A 14,124-nucleotide genomic window follows, 5' to 3' on the forward strand; every position below is an offset into this window, starting at 1 on the left:
ATGAAATGGACTTTAAAGTGGATTTTATGAGTCTTTCTACACACATATAATACAAACACTTGCACACAGGAGTCTATGTTGGACGAGAGATAAGTCTTTTCGCTCAGAAGTGTCACTTGTTTGGATTCCTCCTCCTCCTTTCTCCTCTTCCTCCTCCTCCCTTCCTCTCTTATGGGAGCCGTGAAAATGACAACGTTTCATCACTTGCTGTTTGAGCTGCTGCTCTGGGAGCTGCCTGACAGGTTCTTCATCCATAGCTACACAGAATAGATGTGATCATCTCTGTGTTGAGACAAGAAAGTGTGCCAGGCAGACTGTTTCTATATATCGGAATTAAGCAGAAAAGTTAAATTTTTGACTGAAGATCATTTCAGTGTTCTTTCTCTTTTATAAGTAGCCGGTTTGGCTTCATCCATCTCTGCTGCTCCACAATTAATCCTCCTGTTTGTACAGTTTATAAGGCAGAAAGGAATACAGAAAAGTATATTTGAAGCTTAAACGCATGCATGCAATTGCCTTATTAATGAAATGCATAAAGAGTAAACACAGCGTTATGCATTTAGCCTAAAGGTTACTGCTGAATACAAACAGCAAACATTAAAAGGTTCAGCAAAACTTACATTATTCGGGGCAGTCATAAAATAGGGTATTTAACCTGATTCATCTTTGAGTAATGGAGGGTATAGTACAGTAATTAATTTCCTTTCTTGATTATTATCATTATAAAGGTGCTCTATACGATATCCAGAGCATTAATATAGCATCAAACAGAGATATAGAGGAGTAATGTCTACCTGAAAAGAGAATGAAGTCGCTCTCTCTCTGTGTGTGTTGTAATCAGAGCTTCTCCTTGCTTTGTTGACATAGCCGGGCCGGCTGAGCATGCTTTTAGTGCGTGTGAGGGTGCTCCACTGGCCGCCGCTCTGAGCTGCACTCATATGGCTGTTACAGCTGATAATGCCATCCCGACCGACGGCGCCGTTGCGAAAGCAACACCCACCCTCCCAGCACGTTCTCATCCCAACTCGTCACACACTGACGCTTTGTCAGACCCCTCTGCGTCACTATTTGGTTGCAGTAAACACGTGCTTAATATTGTGAATTAAAAAAAACTCTTGCTTAAGATTCGGCAACAAATCAACTTAAGTTAGGTTTAGGAAAAAACTTCATGGTTGGGCTTAAAACGACTACATTTGTACAGTGAAAATGTGACTTGACATTGTGAACACGGGACATGAATGAATAGCTGATTGTAACGTGAAAGTGAAACTTGACGCACGGGACAAAAACAGCGGCCTCCTGGATGACAGCCTTGTGTTTGTTGTACTTTATGCTCTGTAATGCATGACCTTCAACCTTTGTCTAGTAAAGCTAATCTGTAATCCATCCATGCTGCTAGGATGACTCATACTATAGTATTAAACTGCAAATGGAAAATGTTATTTTAACCTTCTGCACACTGTGGTCTGAAGCTTTTTCATAACAGTACGCACAGAGTTTGTAAAGTTTTAATCATCCTTAAAACCACTAATACCTGTTAGAAGAATTCCTATTTGAGATTATTTTGGCCGTCAGACCCTAATCTGAAAAGTGTTTTTAAATATTTTACTACTTTTAGATTTAACGCAGACTGAGTGGCAAATATAGAGTCTAAATAGTGAAATTTAATTCATTTTGCTGGGGGCCAACTGGAACTTGTTCAAAGACCGTTTTGCTATCCAAAAAAGGGCACTGTGGGAGCCGCTCGTATCGCTCTGCCACCACAGAGAGCTCAAAGTTGATTCAGCAGTCACTCCGTGTGTTTAGTTGCAACCGGCAAATCATAATTTCCCACTATTAACCTGCAGTGCTTGTGGTGTGGTTGCTATGGCAACAGCTCCCTCCCAGGAAAGGCGATGCAGCATATCCACCGGTTTATTAGATCTCTGATCACACAGCTCCCTCCACATGGCCATCTGGGAAAACCAGTCACACAGAAACGTATGCCCCCCGTTTTACCTTTCGCAAGACATCTCATCATTTTGCCGCATTACACTCCGCTGAGGAGGAGACAGAGGTGTCAGTTTTCTCGTCAGCGCTTGTTTTCGGCCCTAGATGGGTAGAATATTAAATGAGAAGTGACGAGATGAATGTTGGAAGAAAATAAGTAGGCAAACTGACACACATGACTTCGCCGCAAGTGAACTAGTAATGCCTCCATCTTTACCAGAAGCATTTGTCTGAATTCAGTTTATTTGGAATATGTAAAATAAAGTCTATAGAGCATCAGAGGACAGAGAGTTTTGTCTGTAAGATAAATGTACTTTTTTTAATTTGATTTTTGTGATTCAATTAAATCTGATCTTAATTGGCATTAATATGAAGAGCCCCCATCTTCGCTGTAACCAGAGCAGACCTGTCACTGAACACACACACGCACACATGCTTGCGTGTACATTACAAACGCTGTCACTCTCAAGAGAAAAGTGACAATTCCAATTTTATTTCAATTTCCCGTTCCCTAACCTAATACCATGTTTGTCATGGTCCAAATCTCTGTCAGTGTGTCCTCTCTTTCAGCTGCAGGGCGAGAGGTGAAACAAATAAGGCATCTGCAACACAACAACAGCACAAACTACAGCCTCGGAAAATCCCCTCTGAGTTGAATCAGCACCTCCCAGGCTCAACACAAATTGAACATTATGAGCTTCACTGTGGTTGAATTTATTGCAGGGCTGTTATATTGGATTGCAACAGAGGGTACAGGTGGTACTTATATTGTTGACCATGTAGCTTTTGCACTCTTGCCGAGAGACGAGAAGATCGATAACTCGCTCATGTCTGTGCGCTAACTATGAAGCTAGAGTAGGGGTGTCACGATATACCGGTTTTGACGATAACTGTGATTTAAAAATCAAATTTTGATATCATGTTAATAATACACGTATATACAGTCATGGTTACTGATTCTCTCTCCACCTCCCAACACTCATACTACCTACCAGCACCTCTAAAGATCACTAATTAACATGTTATATCTCATTTGTTTAACGACAAGTAGAGGCTTGTGTGGTTATGTGCCTCACCATGATGTTGCCAAGCAACCACAGGAGTCTCCAGGAAAGTAAAACCAAAACTTGACATTTGCACTTTGGTTTTCATATGCAATAAACAAACAAGATATAAGATGTTAATTAGTGATCTTTAAAGGTGCTGGTAGGCAGATTTTGTTACCTTTGGAGAGGGCCGGGCTAGCTGTTTTCACCTGTTTCCAGTCTTCATGCTAAGCTAAACTGTCTGCTGTTATAGTTCATATTTAGTGGTCAAACATTGTTATCGATCTTCTCATCCAACTCCTGGCAAGAAAGTGAATAAATGTATTTCCCAAAATGTCAAACTATACTTTAAAGGAACAGTGTGTAACATTTTGTAGGATCTATTAGCAGAAATGGAATTTAGTATTCATAACTATGTTTTCATTAGTGTATAATCACCTGCAACTAAAAATCATTGTGTTTTCGTTAGCTTAGAATGAGCCCTTCATATCTACATAGGGTGCGGATCCTCTCTACAGAGTCTGCCATGTTGCTCCGCCATGTTTCTACTGTAGCCCAGAATAGACAAACCAAACACTGGCTCTAGAGAGAGACTTTCATGTTGTTGCCTGAAGGCCACCGTAGTTATCCATCACCCTTGTGAAACTGTGGGAACGTGAGCCGCAGAGTGCAAAACCGTGGTACCTCCAGCCATCCTCTTACTTCCGTTGCTCCTAAAGTAGTGTTAATATCATGGTAAGGATGACCTCTGAGAGAGGCAAACGGCGCTACCACGGTTTTGCACTCAGCGGCTCACGTTACTGCAGTCTTGGAAAGGGAGGAGTGAGCGAAGGGGTACTCAGTTGGTTGCAATCTGCAACCACACCACTAGATGCTGCAAAATCCTACACACTGTACCTTTAAGTATTTTCTTACACATCTCCCTAATAAGACTTCTTGAATGCCCCTGCATGGTAAAAGTAATAAGGTCTGCTGGAGATGTGTCTTAGAGTACATCTAATTAAGCAGACGTATTCAGAACAATACATTTCTATTTAGCTGCAGAAGAGGAATAGTTTTACTCTCAGGTGACTAAACACTAAATCAAACTTATCCAAACAGTGGTGACAGTTTTAAAGGGAAGGGATTTGAGAAAGTCTTGAACCAGGTTGAGCCATTTGTAGCTTATATGTGAATTTTGATTGATGACTTTTTCAGAACAGTGTGTTTTTCCAGGGTATGTGTTAACTTTGTCCGTCATTATAGAAATATAAGGCAGTGCTGTTCCCGGGCATCGACTGTTTACATCCCTTTGTACCGCCAAGGGCTCAAGGTGAGCGTGAATGGAAAACGTCTCATCTGAGTTGGTCTTAATAGCCACAGAGGTGATGAGGTCCTGACTCCTGTTACACATGTCACTTTGCATTAGTGTCCACATTAGAGCCTGCCACTCCGCAACCAATCACAGCCACTTAACAACAAAATCAACAGATCCCTTTATAATTGCTCCTGAGCAAAGCAATTTAGCAGTGGCTCTTGGGGATTGACTTTCATTTGGGTTTGTCAAACACAGGCCTTGCTTGATTTGTTTTGGCCCAATCGAAATTAAAATAGTTTCTGAAGCATGTGTGTGTTGTGTGTGTGTGTGTGTGTGTGTTGTAGCTGTTGGTACTCATTTGCTTTATGAAGGTAATTGTTCTTGGGTGTGCCACACTGTGATATAGTACAATAATAGCCTTGTGTTAATCAATTTTATTTATCAATCCGTCTTGTGTTTCCACTCACAAAAACAAGATCATTAACCAGAAAAGTTTTTTTTCTTCCTTTCCGTTTATCCCGACGAAAAAAGAACCCCAGACCATCAATATTTAATTGGCATGTGGCATCAGCAGCTTTTATGTCACTGGTGTTTTAGAAAGGAGGAGAAGAGAACTGCTTTGACTAGTCGACTAATATCGTGGGGTTTTTTCAAGCTACACATTTCAGACACAGCTGAACACATGAGGGGGAAATACCATCAAGTTAAAGTATTCAAATAATTAAACTAATGCAATCCATTGCAGAATAAGACAGCACAGAGTTAAAGATGTCTTAACCATCTGCGTCTCATCATTAAATAATTATCGACAGTATGTTGAGATCATGGAACCATACCAGCTGTGTTGTGTCTCCAGAGACCGAAGCAGGGAATGCCCGAACGGTTCTGAGTTAATAATGAAATAAGTTTACTTTACTTTTTGAGTTTTCTGTAAAGGTCACAACAACATAGTGTCTCAGTACTTCCTGCTGGGAAGCTGCGCATGTAGTGAGATCGGACATTTTCAGACGTTGGTTGGTTGGTTGTTATAATGTTGATGGTCACAATCTTGCTTGCATGCTAACAGCATGGCTCCAGGGATGCCAATGGCAGTCAGTTGGTCCATCACTTTGGTCCAGACTGAAATATCAACAGCTATTGGATGGGTTGCCATGAAATTTTGTACAGACATTCGTGTTTTCCAGAGGATGAATCCTACTCACTTCGGTGATACTCTGACGTTTCCTCCAGCAGATCAAAGTTTTCACTGAACCTGTGAAATATATCAACATCTACTGAATGGACTGGCGCAAGATTGTGCCCCATTCCTGGTTCCCAGACAATGTACAGTAGGCCTATAATGACTTAAGTGTTCCCATGACTTTTCTCTTGCACCAATGTGAGGTTGACATTTGCAGTTTTTAGTGAATTGTCTCAACAAGTAGCCTACTAGATGTATTATCATGAAATGTGAAACACCTTTGGTGATTCCATGATCTTTTTAAATTTGTCCAATACTTTATGACTAAATATCTGCAAAACTAACGACATTCCCATCAGCCTCAGCTGCACTTTGTGTTTAGCGCTAGTGCTAATTGACAAACATGCTAGCACACTAATCTTTAACTGCCGTTAGTACATCTGTAATACACTGCGTACACTATGTACTTACTTGCGCAGTGCGTGAATTTCGCTTGTTGTTTTCATGGCAAATTGCAACCAGACGGCGCACCGCCAACATCTGACTGCAGTTGTCACCTGCAGAAATATCTGCCGGCTTACATTTTTATAGTGCGGTGTGCACTAAAAGCAACCACAACTGGTGCAGCTTCCTCGGCCGCCATTTTCACAAGTTTCCCCCTCCGTTACCTAGCCAAGATGGCCACCATCGAGGGTGAGTGTCCAGCGTTTCACACTCAACTTTTTCACCGTTATTAGTACACCATCCGGGTACTCATAGATAGTGCACTGCATTTTGCCATACTTGTGAGTGTGAACACACTTATGCACTCAAAATAGCAGGTGTGAACTTGCAGAAGAAGGCAAATTGAGACACAGCATAAGATGGTGCAACCTGCTCAACATTAGCATGTTAGCATTATCATTGTGAGCATATTAGCATGCTGACGTTTAGCTCAAAGCACTGCGATACCAAAGTACAGTCTCACAGATCTGCTAGCATGTATGTAGACTAGTCTTGTTTAAAATGTGTCCGCTTAGTTTTAAAGGTCCAGTGTGTAGGATCTGGCGGTATCTAGCAGTGAGGTGAGGAGATTACAACCAACTGAAGGCTTTTCCGTGTGCCAAGCGTGTTGGAGAGCTACGGTGGGAGCTGATGCAAAAAAGCGAATGGCGAATGGTGTGTGTGTGTATGTGGGAAGTGAGTGGTGAAGCAAGGGAGAGAGAGAGCGGCGGCGATGGCAGCGGGTAATGCTATCGACTCCAAGCAGGGCATCTCCCTATGTAGATATAAACGGCTCATTCTAAGCTAACGAAAACACTACGATTCTTATTATGAGGTGATTGTACTACAGAAAACATACTTATTAATATTATATTCAATTTCTGCCAATAGAGCCCCCTAATTGTTACACACTGGTCCTTTAAGCTAAACTCATTCAGAGATACACTGCATGCTTAAAACGAATATGCATATTGCATTAGATTATATACTTTACGGTAAGTAGCCTATTAGAAATATATTTCATAGTCATTAGACCCACCTGACCTGAGTAAGTACAGTAGTGTTTAACAACATCCAGCTCAGGACTGTGATGTCTGAACAGGTACAACGTGTATGTGTGTGATTAGTGGGGAAATTTTGCTTGTCTGCTGTTTTTTGTGCTCAAACAGAAAAGAGGGAAGTCTGCGTCTCTCCCCATCCTCCATCCTCCATCCTTATCCCTCCGTGTTCACCCCTCCCTCTCCTGCGCCAGCTGAACAAAGACAACTGCTCTTTGTTAGCTACATGCTCTGTCTGAGACTTGGAGTCAGAATGTGTCTTTTCACTGATGCTGGTGGCAGAGATAGTGGTACCGCTGCTAATGTGTGTGTTTGTGTGTCTATGGGCAGCTGAGATGGGGGGGAGGAAATAATCCTGAAGATAATGTTCGGCCTTGTGCCCACTAGGTTTCTTTTTAGAGCATCAGCGCCTTTTTCAGACATTTTCAATAGAGACATAGTGCGTGTAGAGCTGAAGCAGCTGTCTCTGTAAAAGCGCTTTTCCCAGCACCTTTTCTTGTTCAAAACACTCCACCTTTTTGTTCTGCCGCTCTCGGTGCTTCAACTTGAAAATATCTCAGATTTTCAAAAAGGAGAAGCGTTGCACTTTTCTTGTCAGGAGGATGAGATGTTGTCAAAGATGCAAGTACCCACACACAGCACTTTTGTTTATCTACACACCACACCAAAGCACTTCATCCCTGCTGCCTGCCAGGGCTTATATTCAAGAAAAAGAAATGCCCAGTGAGCACAAGGCTTTGGGTTAAATGACAGGCTGGGTTGTCCTACTTGGGAAGAAGCAAGGTGAATAAAAACACATCGGAGTGATTAGGGGGAAGAGGATTTGCATTCGGAGGAAAAGTGTGGAGAGTGATGGAATTTCCTATCCCTTCTACTCCACCCATTTGTGTCCATATATGGCAGGACTGATGTGCTGGGGGCTGATGAAGTGGTTTACCGGTCTGTTCTCTGAGGGTATTATTCGGGCGAGGAGGGGAGAGGAAGGGGGTTGGGTGGCCTCCTTTACTAGTCTGTTCTATGAAATACTTCTTTGTCTGCCTTTTCCCTATTTTTCACCTTATCTTAAGAGCCTTTTTGTGGCTTGTATTGCTGGTTATTTACACGGTGCCATAGTTTAGAAAGAAAAGAGCTGTATTGTATTAATTATAACGTTAATGTCTGCATAATTACAGCTGTCAATGAGTTAAAGTCTGTCGGTGTGTACAAGTGTTACAATGTACAAGAGTCTCCTTTAGAGGGTAAATCCTATGGACTGTTAAGGTCACCTGGTGAATGGGATAATTTAGCTCCATTTCCTGGCTGGCTAATATCAATAGATGGAGAGTTAAAGAGCGTGAAGGGAGTGGGCGGCTATTAGCCCTTATAAATCACGCCGATTCTAGAGAGAGAGAGAGATGGAGATGGGGAGAAGCTACAGTGGGTGGGAGTGGAGGTTGTCAAGGACAGGAAAACTCCAGAGAATCTACCTGAAAGAGTCTTTCAACTCCAACACAATGACCAACTGTCTCGCAGAGAGAGTATGGAAACACCGCCTGCGACACAAGCTCAGAATCGCTAGATCAAATACTAGGCTGCCCTTAGCTGCCGTCTTTGTACGTTACAAAGATGCCTCATCACTATTTATAGTTTTCAGCAAAAGAAACACATATATTTCAGTGTAAAAACAGGCTTCAGGATCCCATAAGTGTTAGGTAATTTGTTGATACAGATGTAGGCATCCACCTCTGCAGGTGCACATCCCCACAGCGCTCCATTAGCTCGGGGACTAATTGCAGCTGCAGGATTCAGTGCAGTAATTGGAATACATTTGGGATTAAAGAAAAAGAGCTTCATTACGTTAAATCAATATAAAGACTGCTTCTCAAAGGGACACAGTGAAGCAGTGTTACAACTCTTGCAAGCCTCATTACATTTGAATAATTAGTAAATGTACATTTGAGATAACAATCAACATGGCCCTGCTGCCTCTCTAACCTCGACATGCGGTTTTGCAAACGGCTGATTCAAGTAAGCGGCAGGCTTTCACACAACGACGTCTTTCCCAGTAACGTGGGAAATATATAGAGATTTACACTTAAAGTTGTCAGCGCATTATAAGGATTCTAGGACTTTGAGGCTGTTCCTGGTAGTCTCTTTTCGCCGAGGCTAGGAGCGGCTCTGATGTGATTTCCCATGCCTCAAATCATTCTGCCTCACAAGAGCAAATGATATCCCACCGTATTTTCCAGCTTTCTCTCTGTCCATTGTAGGCTGTATTGCAGATACAGCAGAAATGGTATTTTCAAATAGTCCCAGGTTAATATCAGTGACGTCCTCCTGACTTATCCCCACCCTATCTGCCCCATGGATGTATAATAAGAACTGGATACTGGACCCCATGATGACACCTATTCAGTCCAATGAGAATTGCTCGCCTGGCACAAAATAAGTTTTCTGGCTTCTGGGTTTACTTTACCCGGGTATGCAGCCCACTGAATATGCACAATAGTGTTTCTCCTGCTGGCCCCGCCCATGAGTTTCTACTCGGCCCATAGAATTTTTAAATCGCTTTTCTCAGCTCAAGGAAAGTTTTACAAATATGAAACCTCCATTAATCAAAAATTCATAACAGAAGGATCATAATTGACCTTGTTTGCAGTTTGAGGTGTCATATCAACAGTTTTACAGACTCTTCTCTTTTACAAAGGTGGTCTATGGGGAAAAATGCTCTTTGGTCCGCAGGGGGATTTTTCATTCCAATACCACTGGAAAAAAAATGGAAGCAAGGCTGGGCGGCGGTGACGTATCCAGGTCTTATTATACATTCATGATCTGGTATGTTGTTATGGTTGTTACGTTATTATTTGAACACAAACTATGACCTTTTTTCTAATCTTAACCAAGTGGTTTTGTTCCCTAAACCTAACCAATCGTTTCACAACGTTTAACATGTGGCATTGTGCGTTTCTATAAGCATTATACAAGGCTGATTTGAAATGTATTTATGAAACGTATTTTTGGTTCAGTAACATTGACATTCAACGTATCCCGTGATTTGCAGAAACGTACAATAGCAAAAAAAATGTATGGCGACCTAGTAGACTTGCCACATCCCTTTTACCCATCTCCCTCCCTCCCAGTGCTGTGGTTCTTGTCACTCATCACATCTAGGCAAACATGAAATTTAAATATTAACCAAGAAATGACATACTCTCTGGGACAGTCGCACAGATGGTGGTAGCGGTGGCGGCAGGTGGAAACCAGCTCAGTCAAAGTACATTTTACACCTACAAATTGTCAAACCACAGCGAACTCCCTAGAGATTTACACTGTGGTGTGATTGGAGTCACATGGCATGAATAAACCTATCAGGTCCAAAGGTTAGCCTTGGAAATCTAGGTCCCTCCAGAGGGGAGTAGAAATTCATATCAGTGTAGAAAATTGGCCTACATGTTTAACTGAAAAATTTATGTTTCTTCTTTTCAATTTCAAAGTGCTCTAGTTGGCTTACATTGAGGAGATTGTTTAAGCACTGCACAGATAAGTGAACAGAGGTTGCCATTAGCCACCTAGCCGGTTTTTGATGACTTTGCTGCTAAGCAACTCCCGTGACCAATTAGAGACGGAGGCTGGAGGGTAATGCTGCGGGGCGTAGAGGAGCCGAATGAAAGAGAAAGGCATGACTGAGAATTTTTTCTCTCAGCCGCTGCAGCTGAGAAAGTTCACATCAGGGTTACAGTACCATTAGATTACTGTGCTATCACCCACCTCAGGCTGCAGTCGGGGGACATCTCCGTTCGTTTGACCCACAGCCAAAGGCAATGCAGTCATGCCAGAGGTACTTTTAAGGTTGCTGTATAATACTACGACTCCCCCAGTCGCACCGTCTACCAGTGGCATCCTGCTGCCATCGTGGAAATGAAGCAGTGTGTTCAAGCATGCCTGTCGCTCCCCAGTGGAGAGCATGGTTCCATTTGGTATTTAAATGGGTCAAACTGTGGTGATTCATTCATGCTCTGAGTCTTTAGTTCCTCTCAGCCTGACAGGAAAGCTCCAGGCTCACCCGCTTTCAACATAAACTCTCCCTTCTTTCATCGTACCCTGATACACCTTTGTGTAAAGTATATATACAATATACTGTCTTTCAGGATAAAGACAATATTTCAGAATAACCACTGTATATCAGGCTCATTCAAAGATCCTCCAAAAGACTTTTATTTATTCTGTGTATATCTATAATGAGCCACAAAACTCATATTGAGGTAATATATGATATGAAATTAAATGATTAGTCGTTATTGGATTGATCAATCGATTGAAAGTAAATAGGCAACTGCTTTGATAATCAATTTGATAATCAATTTGATAATCGTTAAAATGGCAAAAACTCTCTGGTTCCAGCTTCTCAAATGTGAATATTTGCTGGTTTTCATTGCATCACACTGACACACACACAGCTGTTGTTGCCTGTTGGGCTTGAGTTTGCCATGTTATAATTTGAGCATATTTTTTATGCTAAATGCAGTACCTGTGAGGGTTTCTGGACAATATTTGTCATTGTTTTGTGTTGTTAATTGATTTCCAATAATAAATATGTACATACATTTGCATAAAGCAGCATATTTGTATTAAATACTTGATAAATCTTTCTTTAAGGTACATTTTGAACAGATAAAAAATGTGCGATTCATTTGCAATTAATCGCTATTAAATATGGACAATCATGCGATTAAATATTTTATTCGATTGACAGCCCTATAAATTACATAACTTTGGGATTTGGACTGTTGGTGAGAGAAAAGATATATTTGAAGGAGTTACCTTGGCCTCTGTGAAAGTGAGTCATTTTATAGACCAAACAATTATTAGATTAATCCAGATAATAATTTGCAAATGAATCGATAAAGAACATAATGGTTAGTTGCAGCTCTAAAATAATATACTGTAACACGACATTTTCTGACTTTTGGTCCATGAAAGAGAAAGAAAAGTGATATAGTCACATATGAAATAATTAACCGGACAGCAAAAAATATCTGTAACACACCTAAGATGTGATTTTGATAATGTGGGTTTGATTCTTACCAAGATCAAACCCCCAGGACGCTCGATCCAGAACAAAGAGATAAAAATGGACGTAACTGACCTTCTCTGATGTGACCTTGGCTCTAGTGGACCCTTGTTTGTATTTCCTCCATCAACAAGCTTTCAGATAGTGCTGTCAGATGAGAGAGGTATCCCAACCCCCTCAATCTCCCTCTGAAATGAGCAGGCTGGTGCTTCTGCTTTCACTGACTCTAGGTCACCTGTATCAGAGAGCAATACAAAAGAACAGGAGCATTGTTCACTTCACACTCAAACTCCAAAAATACTCTTGAGACAAACATAGACGCAGACAACCACTGACACACAGAGTTGCATTGTGGTTTTTCACTCCTGGGAGGTGTAAATAATGGGAGGAGGGAGAAAGGAGAGCAGAATGACAGCAAGAGGTTGACCCAGGATTCGCCTCCGGTCAAAGTCCCCACAAAGACCCGCTCTCGGTGTGACAAACAGGATGAGATTCTTATCAAGGTCACCAGACAGCTTCAATTTCTTACACATTCATAGCCTATAGAAAGGTCATTTCTCTTTGAATCAAAATGTGTCTCAAAAGGTGCCCACTTGAAAATATACAGAATGATGTTATATGAACATCATTACACTCTAAACATACTGTATCATGATCTATATCCACTCCCTTTAAATAAGCTTTGGCTTGTTTTGGCCTCTTAAATGTAATGTGCTGCCTCAGCAAATTTCAGTGCCTCTGTGTATTGTCTTCACTGTATATGCTCAGTTTTATAAATGGCCTCTGGGTTGAAACCATAGACTTTATATAAGAAGTGGACGTAGTCACCATGACGTCACCCATTGGTTTGTGGACTGACGTTTTGAAGCCTTCAGTCCGGCATTTTGGCCGTTGCCATCTTGGTTTTTTGGAACCAGAAGTGGGTGGAGCAACCGAACGCTGAATAAAACATTTTTAAGCAGCCAAAACATTACAATTAACTTTGAAGAAGCGAAAGCACACCGTAAAAGGGTTAAAGTTGTAAGACGAAAACACGGACAACTCCCAGACCGGACAACGCCGTGGTAGTGACCTATAAATCACAAGGTAACCGCGATCTAAAGCATCCCCTGCTTTATGGTCTATTTGAGTCTAAATGGGACCATAATTTACTAAATGAACATCATGCTGTATTGAAAAAGACTTGAAACAAGCAATTGATGTTCACAATGTTCACTGAGGTGATAAATCAAGTGAGAAGTAGGGTCATTTTCTCATAGACTTCTATACAATCAGACTTCTTTTTGTAACCAGAGGAGTCGCCCCCTGCTGGCTGTTAGAAAGAATGCAGGTTTAAGGCACTTCCGCATTGACTTCACTTCTCAGACCCGGCGCTTGCCACCTGGTTAAAAAAATATATATTTTTTAAAATAGCTGATAGTTAAAGGGACTGTTTGTAAGAATCAGAAATGTCTTGTTAACAGCGACACCTGTGGCCGTTAAGTCAACGAAAGTCTGCGTCGGGCTCGCACTTGCTTGCTCTAAATAGACATGAACCAGCATCGCTCAAAACAGTGAGGCGACACACGTCAGCTAAAACCACAATATCACTCTATATTTCACCTGCCTGGCAGTAATGTTAGCTGACCAGACGAAGGTCTCTCCATGAATCAATGCTGATCCTAGTGTTGGCTTTTCCTGCTTCAGCCCACCATACATTTCTTATGCACATGTCTCAACACCCAACAACATAATCATCATCAGCAACAAACCAAAACCAAAACAATGAAAAACACAACTTTGGACGTTAACGAAATCCAAACAACTAACAAACTAGCAGTGAATTCCCTGAATGTTTAAATTGTGACGTATTTTTTCTGATCAGTTTAGTCTTAATCCACCTGCAGATGCCAGGAGCAAAGGGGGACCCAGAGAGTACTGATGCTGTTTTTTTAGGCCTGGGAAATCCACAGTAATTACACTAATACAGCGCCCTCTCAGCAGGCTCATTTGTTCAGCCAGCCAGATGGTCCCCTGAGCAC

The 14,124-nt window shown here is 41.6% G+C and overlaps 1 long non-coding RNA gene across 2 annotated transcripts; it reads right to left on the reverse strand.

Annotated features, from left to right (window-relative positions):
* Nucleotides 1-5,215: 5,215 nt before the first annotated feature.
* Nucleotides 5,216-12,689, reverse strand: LOC119493356. 2 transcript variants are annotated; one of them, XR_005207949.1, is made up of 4 exons: nt 12,467-12,689; nt 12,179-12,338; nt 5,535-5,584; nt 5,216-5,451 (listed from the first exon to the last, which is right to left on the reverse strand). It is a non-coding gene; the product is annotated as an uncharacterized LOC119493356 (long non-coding RNA). The 2 variants fall into 2 exon arrangements; XR_005207948.1 differs by having other exon boundaries at nt 12,440-12,689.
* Nucleotides 12,690-14,124: the final 1,435 nt, after the last annotated feature.

This window comes from Sebastes umbrosus, chromosome 1, assembly GCF_015220745.1.
Source record: "Sebastes umbrosus isolate fSebUmb1 chromosome 1, fSebUmb1.pri, whole genome shotgun sequence".
NCBI classification, from domain to species: Eukaryota; Metazoa; Chordata; class Actinopteri; order Perciformes; family Sebastidae; genus Sebastes; species Sebastes umbrosus.